This window comes from Pimephales promelas, chromosome 23 (assembly GCF_988280905.1).
Source record: "Pimephales promelas chromosome 23, fPimPro1.hap1.1, whole genome shotgun sequence".
NCBI lineage: Eukaryota > Metazoa > Chordata > Actinopteri > Cypriniformes > Leuciscidae > Pimephales > Pimephales promelas.
In genome coordinates, this window is record NC_142791.1 from 22,914,348 (window position 1) to 22,931,813 (window position 17,466).

The window sequence follows — 17,466 nt, forward strand, 5'->3', positions numbered from 1 at the left end:
CTCCAGACACCGTTTAAATAGTGTATTTAAAAAAAAAGTATCAATAGTACATCCAATGTAAAACTTATAAGGGATATTTAAATCGCTTAGACATGTCTATTTCAGTTTTATTACTTGTTTCATTATTTCAATGTATGGGAAAATAAAGGTTCTTTATGGTTCCATGAAGAACCTTTAAACATCCATGGAACCTTTGCATTAAGGTTTCTTTAGATTATAGGGGAAAAGGTTCTTTTTAGAACTGTTCACTGAAAGGTTCTTTGGAGAACCCAAAACGGGTTTTCTATGGCAAAAAAAAAAAACATTTGGAACCTCTTTTTAAAGAGTGTATTATTACTTTTATTCTAACATTTAATATTACATTCTGTACTTCATTAGTATTACTTGTAAAACTATATTTTATACTGATGTATACCATTGAAATACTATATTGCACTAGTTCGGCATACTGCTTAATAAACTATACCATTCTATTCAATACTATAACTAATTGTACTAATCTATTTTATTAACCAAACATAGGCTAAATTAAACAAAACCACAATACTAATAGTAAACACGAGCATCTAGTTGTGACAGTTCAACTTACTTTGTAATGCATGAGTGTGTCAGGTCCAGAGAACGTGCGCGCGCTGGTGTTAATGGTCAGACACGCACCGATCCAGAACTCCTCACGCGCTCTCCAAATCCAGAACCGCGTCAAAGCGCTTCATGTGCGCGTCAATGTGAGAATGATCACAGAACTCCACGTCTCTCATTGGCTTTGACACATGCAGCGATGGAAAAGCGTCTTTTCAATAACAGGGGAAAAAACAACCTGAAGATGTCCAGAGTTATCCTGGATAGATCAGTGATGTTTGAGATCTCCTCTAGTTTACTGACAAGATCCTCACGAGCGCCTGTTTGTCACATTCTCTCTCTCTCTCTCTCTCTCTCTCTCTCTCTCTCTCTCTCTCTCTCTCTCTCTCTCTCTCTCTCTCTCTCTCAGTAAAGAGGGTGGGACTAACGCGTACAGTAATTCAAACAGTCTACAGTGCAAGCGCGTGACGCGACGCGTCCTACACGATCTTATTTTAATCACCACGCGTCGCGTCGAGTGTACAGAGGTTAGAGCTGCGAAAGCGGATAAACGTTTTCAATTATTCCACTTAAGTGGAAATCTGTTTTCATTTTGTCCAGTTATTTGAAGGAACACTATAGTGTTTAGCTACAGAACAATTTCTCTGTGACTTTCTCTTTAATTATTTTATTTTTGTCTAAGATAAAATGAATATGAAATTGTAAACTGTAAAATAGTAACTTAAATTTGTTTAAATAAAATAATAAAAATATCATTCTTACCAATCACTTGCTCATAACCTTTAGTTTCAACTTCACTATCTTCTCCCTCTGAATCTTCACTGCTTTTGTGTCTCCATCAAATGGGTTTTGAGGCGTTCAGGCACTTCGTTTGGCACCTAGAAAAAATGAAATATTAATCAAATTGTATGAATTAGTTATTAGTCTGGGGGATAATCAGTGAGCATCAGAAATGCACATTAAAACGCATCAGTGAAGTTTAGAGTCTGGCGGCAGAAACACACGTGACTCATTACCGCTCACTAGTGGCGTGTTTGTGATTTACACCTTAATACACACTTACCACATATCCTTCAATAACCATAACACACCGATCATCAGAGGGCTTGTGTATTTGTTCATTCAGCTGAGACCGAGTCTGTTAAAGATTTTTTTAAAGCTTAGTTTATCTCGATAACTGAGCATTAGGGGGAGAGCGGAAACAGAGTTCAACCACTCTTGTCCAAGAAAAGCTATGTTCGTGTTTTAATAGACACAGAACACTGACAACCCTTTACCTTTCCAACACTTTTCCTGGCAGCAGGGCACTAATGCTGACACACTCTCACAAAGGAACATGGGTGCTCTCAGGGGCCATGTTTTTCATTGAACAATTTCCCCCAGAGCTGCCAAGTGCGGATAAGGGTAAAACCTCCATGTGAAGTTTAGCAATACTTTGAGCTTAATCTTAAGTGTCTGTGAAGCTTTTGTGGTCATTATTAGGATTTTTCTAAGATCCGTGCATTGATTGGTGTGTGCTTGATACATATACTGTATATCAACATTTTAAAGCCACCATGAAATAAAAATGGACAGTTTTTGTTTTTTTATGGAATATTAGGCTACTGTGTTTATTACAAATCATTCGCCAGTATCATGCCAGTAAACACATTTTCTTTAATTCATGTGCATATATAGTCTAAATCAGAATATCTTCCCCTCCCACTTGCAGCGACATCTCTTCTCTGATGATGTGTTTAGTGGTGTGAGGGCGGGGCAACCTGTCACTCACAAGAGATCCACCAATAGCAAACCACATCCATCCAATCAAATCCCCATGGATAAAATTTATAAAAGCAAGTCCCATTCTACATTTTATCTGGTTCCAGAAACTGTTTCACTCAGATATGTATGGAAGCTTGTTTCCGCCACAGAAAGAAAAATAAAAAAGGTAATTGCGAGTTTATATCTCACAATTCTGAGAAAAGATGTCAGAATTTCGACTTTTGCGATAAACTCGCAAGTATGTGTTATAAAGTCAGAATTGTGAGATGTAAACTTGCAATTGTGAGAAAAAAAGTCAGAATTGTGAGATAAAAAGTCGCACTTCTGTCTTTTTTCTCAGAATTGTGACTTTTTATCTCGCAATTTTGACTTTATCTCACAATTCGGACTTTATAACACGCAATTCTGACTTTATATCTCGCAATTCTGACTTTATATCTCGCAATTCTGACTTTATAACACGCAATTGCGACTTTATATCTCACAATTCTGACTTTATATCTCGCAATTCTGACTTTATATCTCGCAATTCTGACTTTATAACACGCAATTGCGACTTTATATCTCACAATTCTGACTTCATATCTCGCAATTCTGACTTTATATCTCACAATTCTGACTTTATATCTCGCAATTCTTACTTTATATCTCACAATTCTGACTTTATATCTCGCAATTCTGACTTTATATCTCGCAATTCTGACTTTATATCTCGCAATTCTGACTTTATATCTCGCAATTCTGACTTTATATCTCGCAATTCTGACTTCATATCTCGCAATTCTGACTTTATATCTCGCAAATCTGACTTTATATCTAGCAATTCTGACTTTATATCTCGCAATTCTGACTTTATATCTCGCAATTCTGACTTTATAACACGCAATTGCGACTTTATATCTCGCAATTCTGACTTTATATCTCGCAATTCTGACTTTATATCTCGCAATTCTGACTTTATATCTCGCAATTCTGACTTTATAACACGCTATTGTGACTTTATATCTCACAATTCTGACTTTATATCTCGCAATTCTGACTTTATATCTTGCAATTCTGACTTTATATCTCGCAATTCTGACTTTATATCTCGCAATTCTGACTTTATATCTCGCAATTCTGACTTTATATCTCGCAATTCTGACTTTATATCTCGCAATTCTGACTATATCTCGCAATTCTGACTTTATATCTCGCAATTCTGACTATATCTCGCAATTCTGACTTTATATCTCACAATTCTGACTTTATATCTCGCAATTCTGACTTTATATCTCGCAATTCTGACTTTATAACACGCAATTGCGACTTTAAATCTCACAATTCTGACTTTATATCTCGCAATTCTGACTTTATATCTCACAATTCTGACTTTATAACACGCAATTGCGACTTTAAATCTCACAATTCTGACTTTATATCTCACAATTCTGACTTTATATCTCGCAATTCTGACTTTATATCTCGCAATTCTGACTTTATATCTCGCAATTCTGACTTTATAACACGCTATTGCGACTTTATATCTCACAATTCTGACTTTATATCTCGCAATTCTGACTTTATATCTTGCAATTCTGACTTTATATCTCGCAATTCTGACTTTATATCTCGCAATTCTGACTTTATATCTCGCAATTCTGACTTTATATCTCGCAATTCTGACTTTATAACACGCAATTGCGACTTTATATCTCACAATTCTGACTTTATATCTCGCAATTCTGACTATATCTCGCAATTCTGACTTTATATCTCGCAATTCTGACTTAATATTTCGCAATTCTGACTATCTCACAATTCTGACTTTATATCTCGCAATTCTGACTTTATCTCTCATAATTCTGACTTTATATCTCGCAATTCTGACTATATCTCGCAATTCTGACTTTATATCTTGCAATTCTGACTTTATATCTCGCAATTCTGACTTTATATCTCGCAATTCTGACTTTATATCTCGCAATTCTGACTTTATATCTCGCAATTCTGACTTTATATCTCGCAATTCTGACTTTATATCTCACAATTCTGACTTTATATCTCGCAATTCTGACTTTATATCTTGCAATTCTGACTTTATATCTCGCAATTCTGACTATATCTCGCAATTCTGACTTTATATCTCACAATTCTGACTTTATATCTCGCAATTCTGACTTTATATCTCGCAATTCTGACTTTATAACACGCAATTGCGACTTTATATCTCACAATTCTGACTTTATATCTCGCAATTCTGACTTTATATCTCACAATTCTGACTTTATATCTCGTAATTCTGACTTTATATCTCGCAATTCTGACTTTATATCTCGCAATTCTGACTTTATAACACGCTATTGCGACTTTATATCTCACAATTCTGACTTTATATCTCGCAATTCTGACTTTATATCTTGCAATTCTGACTTTATATCTCGCAATTCTGACTTTATATCTCGCAATTCTGACTTTATATCTCGCAATTCTGACTTTATATCTCGCAATTCTGACTTTATATCTCGCAATTCTGACTTTATATCTCGCAATTCTGACTATATCTCGCAATTCTGACTTTATATCTCGCAATTCTGACTATATCTCGCAATTCTGACTTTATATCTCACAATTCTGACTTTATATCTCGCAATTCTGACTTTATATCTCACAATTCTGACTTTATATCTCGCAATTCTGACTTTATATCTCACAATTCTGACTTTATATCTCGCAATTCTGACTTTATATCTCGCAATTCTGACTTTATATCTCGCAATTCTGACTTTATATCTCGCAATTCTGACTTTATAACACGCAATTGCGACTTTATATCTCACAATTCTGACTTTATATCTCGCAATTCTGACTTTATATCTCGCAATTCTGACTTTATATCTCGCAATTCTGACTTAATATTTCGCAATTCTGACTATCTCACAATTCTGACTTTATATCTCGCAATTCTGACTTTATCTCTCATAATTCTGACTTTATATCTCGCAATTCTGACTATATCTCGCAATTCTGACTTTATATCTTGCAATTCTGACTTTATATCTCGCAATTCTGACTTTATATCTCGCAATTCTGACTTTATATCTCGCAATTCTGACTTTATATCTCGCAATTCTGACTTTATATCTCACAATTCTGACTTTATAACACGCAATTGCGACTTTATATCTCACAATTCTGACTTTATATCTCGCAATTCTGACTTTATATCTCGCAATTCTGACTTTATATCTCGCAATTCTGACTATATCTCGCAATTCTGACTTTATATCTCGCAATTCTGACTTAATATTTCGCAATTCTGACTATCTCACAATTCTGACTTTATATCTCGCAATTCTGACTTTATCTCTCATAATTCTGACTTTATATCTCGCAATTCTGACTATATCTCGCAATTCTGACTTTATATCTTGCAATTCTGACTTTATATCTCGCAATTCTGACACAGAACACTGACAACCCTTTACCTTTCCAACACTTTTCCTGGCAGCAGGGCACTAATGCTGACACACTCTCACAAAGGAACATGGGTGCTCTCAGGGGAGTTTTTAGTCGTTTTCGCGGATGCGTGTGAACGGGATCGTTTTGATAACTGTGCAGTCTGTGTGCGCAAACAAACCCACAAAGGAAAATGTTTCCACATCATTGACATCAATGTACCCCAAGTATGCTTCTCCCTGTGCCTGTTTGCCTGTGTTCTTGATCCCTGTTTGTTTCTGTAGATACACAGGACTTGTTACTAAGAATCTGCAGGCTATTCATGTCTAACACACAGAGGGCTATTTAGTAGTTTGCATTTGTGGCCGAGCTCACAACTGGACACCTGTAATCCTCAACATATAAGCCTGATTACAGAAAACATGCTTTCTATTGTTACGGCTCATTCTCTGGTTTCACTGGGGAAGTCCTAGCGTGCAAAACTCGCTTCAAATCATCCCGCATTATGTGGCTCACCTGACAAGTTCTCAGGCACTGATGTCTCTAAAGCTGCCTTTGAGGCATGCCATCTCTGAGTGTTACATAACCTGATACCTATGCTTACAGGTATGCTTTTCATAAATATATCTCATATTACCGGACTCTATTATGCCAAAAATGTTACATTATGATGTTGCATGAAAACCCATGTGCAGAAGTACACTTACAGCATCAAACAAAAAAAAGAAAAATTAGTCAATCGAATTTACAACTTTACCCTACTCCAAAATATAATCACATTTATATTAAAGAAAAACACTATTCGAAGTATCGCAAGCAATAAAGCATTTTTCATGTTTATCATATTATTTAGAAAAAGTTACATATATGAAATATTGTTTGTGATTTTATAAATATATTCATAATAAATATATTATAAATATATAAAAATATATTTTATATATTAAATATAATACAATAAACATAACAAATGAAATAAAAATAATAATTAGTTTTCTGTGGATTTTCTCTTTAATGTATCCTTAAATACATTATCACAAATATATTGCAATGCTTTGCCCATTAAAAACCCATGATGCATTTATATATATATTTTTTTTATTATCATCTTTATAATTATTAATTTAGCAGACACTTTTATCCAAAGTGTTTCAACAATTATGGAAATGCACCTTCTACCAGAACACAATTTTAAACAACCAAGCTGGATAAACGCTCTACTATATACTCAAAATACAAAGTCATGTGGCAAAAACTGAGCATGGATCAGCTGAACATGCAAATCTTGCTGCAGTGACATTCAACATCCATTCAAAGTGGGTCAGTTTGCGCTTCCTTCTCCAACACATTCAGCTTTTTTAGAGCATCAGCCATCGGGACAGCCAGAGAATCCAAACTGTATAAACAATGGCACAAACGCTCACACTCGGTGCATAAGGATAGCATTATCACGGTGTCTTGTTTTGAAACTGAAGTCGTAAGAGGAGAAGGCTGCAGTGGTTGTGGGGAGGAATTGGTGGTTTTGTGGGCACCTCAAATGCCCTTGATGTGCCTTTCATTATCTCAAACACTCTTGATGGATTCCCTACAGCTGTGGCCGAGAGAAAGAAACGAGAGAATCAAGCACCAACGATGAGCCTGTTCACACCAAGGACGATATCTAAATATCTAAATATAAAAGAAAAGCAGAGTCCACACCACAACTATAGCGGCACAGAGAAACAATATCGTTGGAATCACTTTCAGAACTATTTTTTTTTCCTGCTGATGGACGATAAAAACATTGACAGCCAATCAGAATCAATCCTGCTTTAAAGAGCTCGCGCATTTAAAGCAGCAGACGACGTAAAAGCAGAATGGATTCTGATTGGACGTCAATTAGCTTCCAATGATGTCGACTCGATTTTTAAAACTATCGTTATCTTTACGGCCAGTTCATACCAAGAACAATAACTATAAAGATAACTATAAAAAAACTATTGCTTATTAGCGTCAACACCAGCAGACGCAGACTGATGTCATGAAATGGCGTATGTATGACACGCCAATTCGTATTTTCATTTTTGGTGTGCTATCAACACGCATAATCGCTTTTCAGCGTGTTTATGAACGCCGTTGACTTAACTTTACATTACTGTATATATAAATATATGACCCACCCCGTCCCTAAACCTAACCGTCAGTGGGGTTAATAGCATTTATGAGCCTTCCCTTTCCATCCTAGGAAAAAAATATCACTCCCCAGAGGTAGATCTACAGTACATTTTGCTTCGTTTCGCTCGGACAGTTAACAGCATGTACATACACGCGGAATCACTGCGGACATTTAACGGCGTTGACATACGCATACACGCGGATAGCTCAAAATGCGTTTAGATAACACGCCACTTGACCTGAAAGTGGCGTGTATGTTTACGCAAAAGTCATGATGCCATGTTGGCAGACGTTATCGTTCCGTTTCTTCTAAGCGCGCGGAGCAGTTTTGTGCTCTGTCACTTTAAATGCTCGAGCTTTTTGTAGCAGGATGGATTCTGATTGGCTGGTTAATGTTTTTAATTTTAATTCAAAAAATCGTTCTGAAAGTGATTCCTATAATATAAATTCACTGTACCGTTATCTTTATAAGGGGCTTTCGCACTGGGTATAGGAACTTAGTTAGGAACTAGCCATCAGGGCGGTTCCCTGAAAAAATATTGTTCCCCTATATGGCCATTTTCCTGGTTGCATTCGTATAGCCAGTAAGAACTGTCGGAAGTGATTTAACACAGCCGACGGCAATGTCGTTTAAAGGGATACTCCGCTTTTTTTGGAAATAGGCTAATTTTACAACTCAACTTTTTTTATAACTCATCCGTTTAAATTATATGAAACCATAAAGTGCTGCATAATTAAGGGCGTGGTCACTTGAGTGACAAGTTAATTGCGGCTGCTGTCACTATTAGCCGTCTGTTTGCTGTTTGTTAGCCGTTACGCCCCCTCAGCTAATCCCGCCTTTTGCCCATTTTCGGTTGTCCGTGAGTGACGCACTGCCAAAATGGCGACGGCCGGCTCCTCCCACTTTGGGCTTCAAAAATTCTCTTCAGAAACCTACGGGTGACGTCACGGACTCAACATCCATATTCCATATTTTTTTTAAAGTCTATGGTTAAACCCAACTCTGAAAAGGCGTTCCTAAAACTAAATTCGTTCCGAGTTCCTGCGGTGCGAACACACCAAAAAGTGGGTAATTCCACCATTAGTTCTGTAAGAAACCATGAAAAGGTGCAAAAGCCCTCAAGTTGTAGTGTGGACTTTACCTTTTGCATTTAGATTTTTATTTCTCTATTGTTATCACAGTTATTGTCCTTTATCCTCAGAACCTGTGCACTCTTATTTAATCCTAAATCCAATACATATTCATCTTTTTATTTCAATATTATGAACACTGACACCAAACAAAATCACCGGCTTGATTAAGTCCTCAAACTGTCCGACAAAGAAAGCCACGGTCGACGTCAAAGCTCTTTTTGTCATAAAAGGAGCCGTAAATAAGCTTGACTCGATATTAGTAAACGGTGGCATTCATCTCCTGGACAAACATATCTATTTACGAAGGCAAACCACGTCCCGAAAAAAAGCCGACCTCTCTAAATTTGTATCTTTCTATTTCTATTCTCAGGTCCGCATTCCCCAAACGAGACGTGTTGAAACACCGTGTCACACGAGCACACGCACTTTATTGACTTGTGTTCACCACAGACACGTCATTTTTTCGCCAACATCTATCAATTTGGATACTTTTTGGTCACTTACCAGTCCGATAAGGTTCTTCTCCAGGAAGGTCAACCCTCCAGCACCTGCTGTGGGTCAGTCTTTGTAGAAAAGTAAAATTAAAAAGATAGTTTATTTGTCACAAAAAAAAAAGGCTAAGGAAAAGGTAATAAAGCCAGACCAGCTGGCTTTGAAGAGAAACCCAAAATTGGGTTGTGTTTGGTTCAGATCTCGATCCACAGTGAAGGGGAGATGGCATCCTCACCCCAACCGCACCCAACAAGGACATACACACTCACACACACATATGCACATGTATGCGTGATGGTTCAGTGTCTGGCAGGGCCTCTCTCACCTGCTGCCGTCAGTCTGGGGTATATTTAGATGAAAGTATCACTGACATGCAGACCTCTGTTGGCCTTGGCACAAGTGCCCAGGATTATTGCCCCTTCAAGAAGATATTGCAGCTTTTCATGCAGATTAATTTCATTTAGATGAAATTCAATTTGCATTTGACAGGACAAGAGCATGCTGTTCTTTGGAAAGCAGCATTGTTTTAGTATCATTACTATCGTAGTTTTAGTTAATATTTTTAATTCTATAGTATTTTTATCTTTTCAATTCAATTTTAAAGTTTTAGTAATTTAATCATGTGTTTGTTTACGTTTATATATATATATATATATATATATATATATATATATATATATATATATATATAATGCCTTTTATATATTTAGTTTGAGTTAGTTTAGTTCTTTAGAAATGTTGCCTTGGCAACTTGCTCAAATGAAATAAGTTAGAAATAAGTTTTTTTATATTTTATTTTATTTCAGTTAATACTTATTTTATTTCAATTAATGAAAATGTTATTTATTGTTTTATTTAAAATAAATATATATATAAATATCACATAAAGAAAATTAGGTCTATTTTAAAACTATTATAATATTTTTTTCTGGAATTGTGACATTATTGACTAACCCTAACATGACAATAATTTTTTTAAGATTTGGTTGAGATTTAGATTAAATCTTTAGATTGTTCTCAATGTTGATTGTCAATAAAATTTTCATTCTAGTAATACTGTAAAATTTTATTCACTATAATCAATCAATTCACTGATCACTTATAAAGATTCACTGGCACTCAAAAATAAATACATTTTCTCTCACACACACACACACACACACACACACACACACACACACACACACACACACACACACACACACACACACATATACATGTTACATGTACTTACTATAGTAATAACAGTAAATTATGCATAATAACAAGTAACTAACCCTAAAACAAACCCTAACTGTAACTCTAGTAAGTACATGTAATTAATATCACCCAGTACTTATTTAAGTATGTAAAATGTAATACATCACCTTTAAATAAAGTGTAACTATATATACTATAAAAGTTACAAACTAACTATGACAAATACTTCTACATCATTTATTATTATTAACCCACATTAATTTCAACTAAATTAACATTATTTAATTATTATTTATTTATTATGTTAACTTCAACGTAACATTGATGCACTGTGAACTGAGACTTATTATTAATATACTATGAAAATATATTGCTCAAATGTTAGTTCATGTTAGTAATGCATTAAATGAAACCTTATTATAAGGTGTTACCATATATATATACTGTATATATATATATTTTTTTTTTTTTGTGAAATAACAGTACTGCTGAATGACTGAAAAACATATGCATTATTTTTGTAGCATTGCTTTGAACAGTCATAATGTAAAGTTTGCATTCACATGCATCTTTTGAAATGGGATACTCTAAGAAAGAGGACACTAGCGGTCACATGACTCTCCTGGAACATATCCCTGGTCACCATGTGGTAATGGGAGGGCCCTGCTGGTCTGTCCTGGTATGCATGTCGACCAGTCCCAGAGAGACACTGAACCTCCAGTGGAAACCAAAGATAACAAACATTTGCCCACGCAGTGGCTGTCTTAACATGGATGGGTGAAAACGTATAACCCTGTAGCTGAGCTTTTGGGAAATGACAGTGGCATAAAACTCTACCTTAGATTTACCGGAATTGTCCAATTCGACAAAGACGATAGGCCAATCCTAATCTGAAAACGCCAAGCAGCAAACGCCGTGCAATTGTCCAAGACGTGAGTTCAGGATGGATTGGACTTGGACTGCTCACAACCTGTGTTTACAGAGAGACAATTTAAACAAACTTGCATGGAATATAGAGAAAGTCAATTATCTGTCTCCACAGCAGAAGTTCCAGTAATGTGTCTGAAGAGGTTGAAAGGGATTTTTCCACTCAGTATTTTTGACTTTTTTTTTTTCCAGTACAAAAATCTGAACATTCTTAAAATCAACATCAACTTGAGAAACTAATTACTTAAGGAATTAAGTTCTGAAATTTGGTAACACTTTAGTTTATGGTCCATTTCTCACTGTTAAATAGTTTCTTATTATGCATATTATATTAGCTGTTCATTACTTATAAAGCATTTAATGCCTTATTCTGCATGACAATATATCCTACATCCCTTAATCCTACCCAATACCTAAAGTCAACACCTTACTAACTATTAATAAGCAGTAGGAACTTATTGTGGCAAAAGCCATAGGAAATGGTTAGTTAATAGTGAGAACTGGATGCTAAACTAAAGTGTGACCGTGACGTTTATGCTTAAAGTCACCATGAAATCAAAATTGACAATTATTTTTTTAACAGAACATTGCAGTATTCACAACAAATGATTTATCTGTATACATCATTATTTTTTAAATGAATGTGCCCTTTTAATCTTTAATCAGTCACATGAGATCCATAGCAAACCATAACCATCCACTGATCCAATCAATTCCTGATAGACAAAACAAGCCCCCCACTCTCGCATAAAGTCAAAACGAACACTATGTGTGAGAGTTAGAAATCAGGAATGGTGAGAGAACATTGTGCTTGGTACATTTCTCCTCTTCAAACCAAACTTGGGTCTTCAGCCGACAAAGTTGAAACCCCGGCTAGCGTGGTTTCCTGTTTGTTTTTTGATGAAAACATTCCAGAATTTTCTCCACATTATGGACTTCACTGGGGTCCAAACAGTTCAAGGTCCAAATGAGAGTTTCAGTGCAGCTTCAAAGGGCTTTAAACGACACCAGATGATGAATAAGGGTCTTATCAAGCGAAACGATCGCTCATTTAATAAATAAATAAAAAGGTTTAAGTTTTATAAACACAAATGCTCTCCTTGCTCTGTCCTGTAATGCACGTTCGTGACTTTCTCAAATCTTTTTCCGAGTCATTTGTTTCATTCAAAGAACGAAATGACTTCAAAAAAGATTCGTTCATTATGATGAACGAGTTCGAACAGGAGAGTCACGAACGCCCATCACAGAACAATGCAAGGCGAGCATTTGTGCTTATAAAACTTAAACTTTGTAATTTATTTTTTAAATGAGCGACCGTTTCGCTTGATAAGACCCTTATTCATCGTCTGGAATCGTTTAAAGCCCTTTGAAGCTGCACTGAAACTCTCATTTGGACCTTGAACCGTTTGGACCCCAGTGAAGTCCATAATGAGGAGAAAAATGCTGGAATGTTTTCATCAAAAACCTTAATTTCTTTTCAACTGAAGAAAGAAAGATATGGACATCTTGGATGACATGGGGGTGAGTAAATTATCAGCAAAAGTTTTTTTTTTTTTGAAAGTGAACTACTCCTTTAACTGTATGTTCACACCGTCGCCGACTTGAGCTTCCAAAGCGGCCTGAAGTAATTCATTTTCAATGGAAACCGGCTTTTCTCAGTTGCAAGGAGCGTCAAATCCATCGGTGTCGCGTTTTGGGCATTTTGAGCGTCAATCAGAAAGTTGAAAGAAGCTCAACTTTATGGTAAAAGTGACACAGTTCAGTGGCAAGAAGCGGCAAAACGCCAGTAACCAATCGGAATATAAACGTCCTTCAAAATTGCCTGATTCCGGAGAAACATGAATGTAAACTTTCGTTCCTACCAAAACATTAGCTCCGAGAAAATGGAAGTTTCCTACTGGTTTCGTATCATTTATGACATGACGTTGTTTGCTTATAGGGACCGCATGAGCGCAACTTTTATTTGAAATATTTACAAACGCTCGTTTTAAAGCCGGAATGCATTTAATTCGCTCACGGTGACACCGATTTGACCGTAATAATAATAAAAACAGTTTTTTTCCCCGACCAAATGCGACCAAAACGGCTATAAAAATGTTGTCATTATTAAATGTATTGCTTGTTTTTTTTTTTTCTGTTCATTACATTTCATGTTGTGACACTTCTATTCTCCCTGAAACATCAGAGCGTTCAAAGCGTCAACAAGCTTCCCCGTGCTTTTTGACAAGCGTCCTTGACAGGGCGGCCAGAGCTTCTTTGACGCTCAAGTCGGCGGCGGTGTGAACGTACAGTTACACTACTAACCCAACTAAACCAGGCCTCACCCCCTATTTTTTTGGAAATGAGGAAATTGTGATGTGTTTGTTCCCTGAAGAAAACTCATGACTACTACGATGGAGCCGCAGTGGCACTGATATAGTGATATACTTTGCAGACATGCTCAAACAGCAACATTACGCTCTAAAGAAAGTTTAAAAGCTCCTTTAAGTACGTTTAGATGTAAACAAGACAAAAATACTGAGTAAGAAAATCTTTTTTTTATTTTTTGCAGTGTGGGGGTTGGTCATGCGCTCTGGCAACAAAACCTGTGTCTCGTTGGCCTTGTGCTCCGCTCAGCACTAGGAGTGGCGTGTGGCACCGGTGGCAAGGCCTAATGACAGAGCACCCGCGCCAGAGAGATCTTGTGGGAACACCATGTCCGGCACACCCAGGAGGGGCTCCAACATTGTGACACATTTATAGGGAAGCCGTTCCCAACACAAAACTTTTGTTGTTTTTGTTGTTGGCGGCGCAATCGAGCTTCAACGGCGGTGTCGGCCGTCAATATTTCACCCCTGTGTGTCTGATGCACCGCCGACTTATCGCTCAAAGGCTTTTTGTTTTGTTACGGCAAGGGGGGAAAAAAATCCACATGTTCGAGCTATTATCCTAACGAGTTGGCTGACAGATTTGCATGTGTGTTTCTGCTCTGGTCGCCACAGAAAAAAAAAGGTTGTATATGAGACTCTGCCTAGTTTTATTCAAAAAGTCCTGAGGTTTGTGGCTACAAGGTTTTTGGCTTTCCATAGAGGTGCCTCTGTGTAGGAGAACAACCGTGCCGTTTCCCCAACACACTGTGGCGTGAGCTGACTTCAGCCCGTCAGGCCCTGCTCCGCCACACAAGGTCTCACTGTGTGTTTTAAGACCAGGCGCTGCGAAGCAAAGCAGAAACAATGAGCACCGTGGCCCTCCAAAATTATGGATATGCAATTGAAGATAGTGTTAACTATAAAAAACATCCCTGAGAAACGGTAAGAAACAAAAAGAATACAGCAGGAACAAGTGTCGGTTTGTAGGGGGTTGGGAGAAGAAACAACGGTTCTGAGAAGTTCTTCCTCCAAAGATAATATTTTCAGAAGATCTTTGCGCACACATCTGGTTCTATTCAAGGGCGACTTATTGGTAGTGCCATAGCTTATTTTTCTTCGCCCTGCACCTCTACAGTGCCCTTCCAAGCATATCCCAGCGGCCCGGCTGAAAATGCTAATGTTCCCGACACTTAGTCAAGTCAGGCTCTTGGGAAGGGTTCTGAGGATTGACCTCTCAGCTCCTTCCTCTAGAGGATGAAGTGATGATATCTGAGGGCAGATCAATGAGACATAAATGCAGAAACTTCATTCAATATAAATATTAGTCTCAAGAGCTCACCTGCTTGCTCTACTCTTTGGAGTCAATAAAGTGCTTTTGACATTTGAGTCATTTCTGTAAAACAGGTGGTATTTATTTATTTATTTTTTTTAAGTAAAATGTACAAAATGAAATATATATGGGGTGGTGATGGCGCAGTGGATAAGACACATGCCTTTGGTGTGAGACCTGGGTTTGAATCGACTGCGAGATACCAATGTGTCCCTGAGCAAGACATTTAACCCCTAGTTACTCCAGAGGCATGCGACAATTGGCAATTGTATGTCGCAAATGAATATAAAAGTCTCTTATGCTTACCAAGGCTGCATTTAAAAAGAAAAAAAAAACAGTAAAAACTAATGTTGTAAAATAATATTACAATTTAAAAAAACTTTCTGTTTGAAAATATTTTAAAATTTAATTTATTCCTGTGATGCTGAAAAAAAATCATTTTAGATAATTTTTGAAACATTGCTATATATATATATATATATATATATATATATTACTAGTTTATTTACTATATATACTAATATAGTTCTCCATACTCAACACGACGGAATCCAACAGCGTGCATGGGCGAAGGTATAATACATGTATTAAATTGTATGAAATAATCCCGGAAAAAGCACAAACACAGCTGAGGGTGACGCTAACAGACAGCAGACAAACGACTAGCAGTGAAAGCAGCGGCACCTGTCACTCAAGTGGCCACGCCCTTAATTATGCAGAACTTTAAGGCTTAAATATAATTTAAACAGATGAGTTGTAAAAATATTCACCCCCCTCACAGTCGTCATGAAGGGCAAAATTAGCGATATAGACCAAAACAACTATTTGCCACCAGGCTCTAAACATGTTTTTTTCCTGCTGTGAAGTTAGACATTTTAACTTGGGAGAGATACAGATTTGACTCGCTTCTGCAGCCAGCCTCAATGAATTGCAGTTTAATTCACTTCCATGTTGGCTTCAACAGAGAGATGGGGAGGTTGCCCCTTGGTAAAAACGCGTTGTTTAGTGTCTGACCCTGTAAATGCAAATGAGCTGTTGCTCCCGGCAAAGAGGGCTTGTGTCCTTTCACCTCACACATCCACTCAAAATTCCTAAAAACTTTTAGTCTTTTATGTTCAGAGTCAGAAAGATGGAAAGACTCAAGAAGACGTGACAACATGTACAACATTTCTGAATGGTTAGTCAATTCAAGTCAAGTCAAGTGTTATTTCTAAAGCACATTTAAAAGCAACAGAATTGTGCCAAAGTGCTGTACAGAAAGACAATGAGCAAATAAAAAGAAAGCATAAAAAGAGACAAGGCAAATACAGATATAAACACATAACACCTTATAATCCAAATCATAGATAATAAAAAAAATCAATCAATAGAGACCTAATTAAAGGCCAGAGAGAATAAGTTTTAAGAGCCGATTTAAAACTGGCTAATGAATGGTTAGTTGGTTGAATTTATGTACAGTAGCAGATGTGTAGTTATCTTCTAGTCAATGATTAGCATATTCTGTCTTGATAATCTATAAATTATGTTCCCATGGGCGGGGTTTATGTAAATTTTAGGATTCATGATTTCACTAACCTGGGAAGAATGTCGTGTAGTCCCTACCAGCCGTTACAGCGCAGTCTCATCCCAAGACGTCATATAACTGACGTCTTGGGACGTCTTTTGACCATACGTCAACATCCGCCTTTTTAGGGTAACCTTAAACGTCGGTTAGATGACGTTATCGGATCCTAACCCTCCCCCAGACCTAAACCTACCCCTAAAGGTTAAAGGTAAAGTGTCAGTTAAATGACGGCCCGGGATCGTCAAAAGGCGGATGTTGACGTATGGTCAAAAGACGTCCCAAGACGTCAGTTATATGACGACCTGGGATGAGACTGTGTTATTTGTTGTTGTCCTTAAAAAACTGTTTCTTTAAAGGAAAATATCTCCCTTTGCTTCGAACTTTGAGCGTTGTAACTTTGCAGATGTTGTTTATGCACAAACAGTACATTACACACTAACTAAAGTTAGAAAAGTGAAATCATAATCAGCCACCCCTGTAAGTAAATCAGTTTCATGCATAATTGAAAATTAAGTTGTGAACTTGAAAATTCCACA

General features: G+C 36.8%; 1 protein-coding gene and 1 long non-coding RNA gene across 4 annotated transcripts in view; one reads left to right on the forward strand and one right to left on the reverse strand.

Moving 5' to 3' along the window:
- Nucleotides 1-9,791, reverse strand: part of mef2ca (myocyte enhancer factor 2ca) — a 53,878-nt gene extending 44,087 nt beyond the window's left edge. For 2 of the 3 annotated variants that reach the window (XM_039676738.2, XM_039676736.2), the window contains exon 1: nucleotides 590-910. The gene's annotated coding sequence lies outside the window, so the exon portion shown is untranslated. Of the gene's footprint in view, nucleotides 1-589; nucleotides 911-1,341; nucleotides 1,458-9,573 lie in introns of those variants that run through there. The other variant, XM_039676737.2, reaches the window with a different exon arrangement.
- The window catches only part of LOC148969464 (uncharacterized), a 91,010-nt gene extending 75,637 nt beyond the window's left edge, over nucleotides 1-15,373 (forward strand). Inside the window, exon 3 of the long non-coding RNA XR_016149528.1 lies at nucleotides 14,240-15,373. This is a non-coding gene — a long non-coding RNA (uncharacterized LOC148969464). The remainder of the gene's footprint in view (nucleotides 1-14,239) is intronic.
- The last annotated feature ends 2,093 nt before the right edge of the window (nucleotides 15,374-17,466 follow it).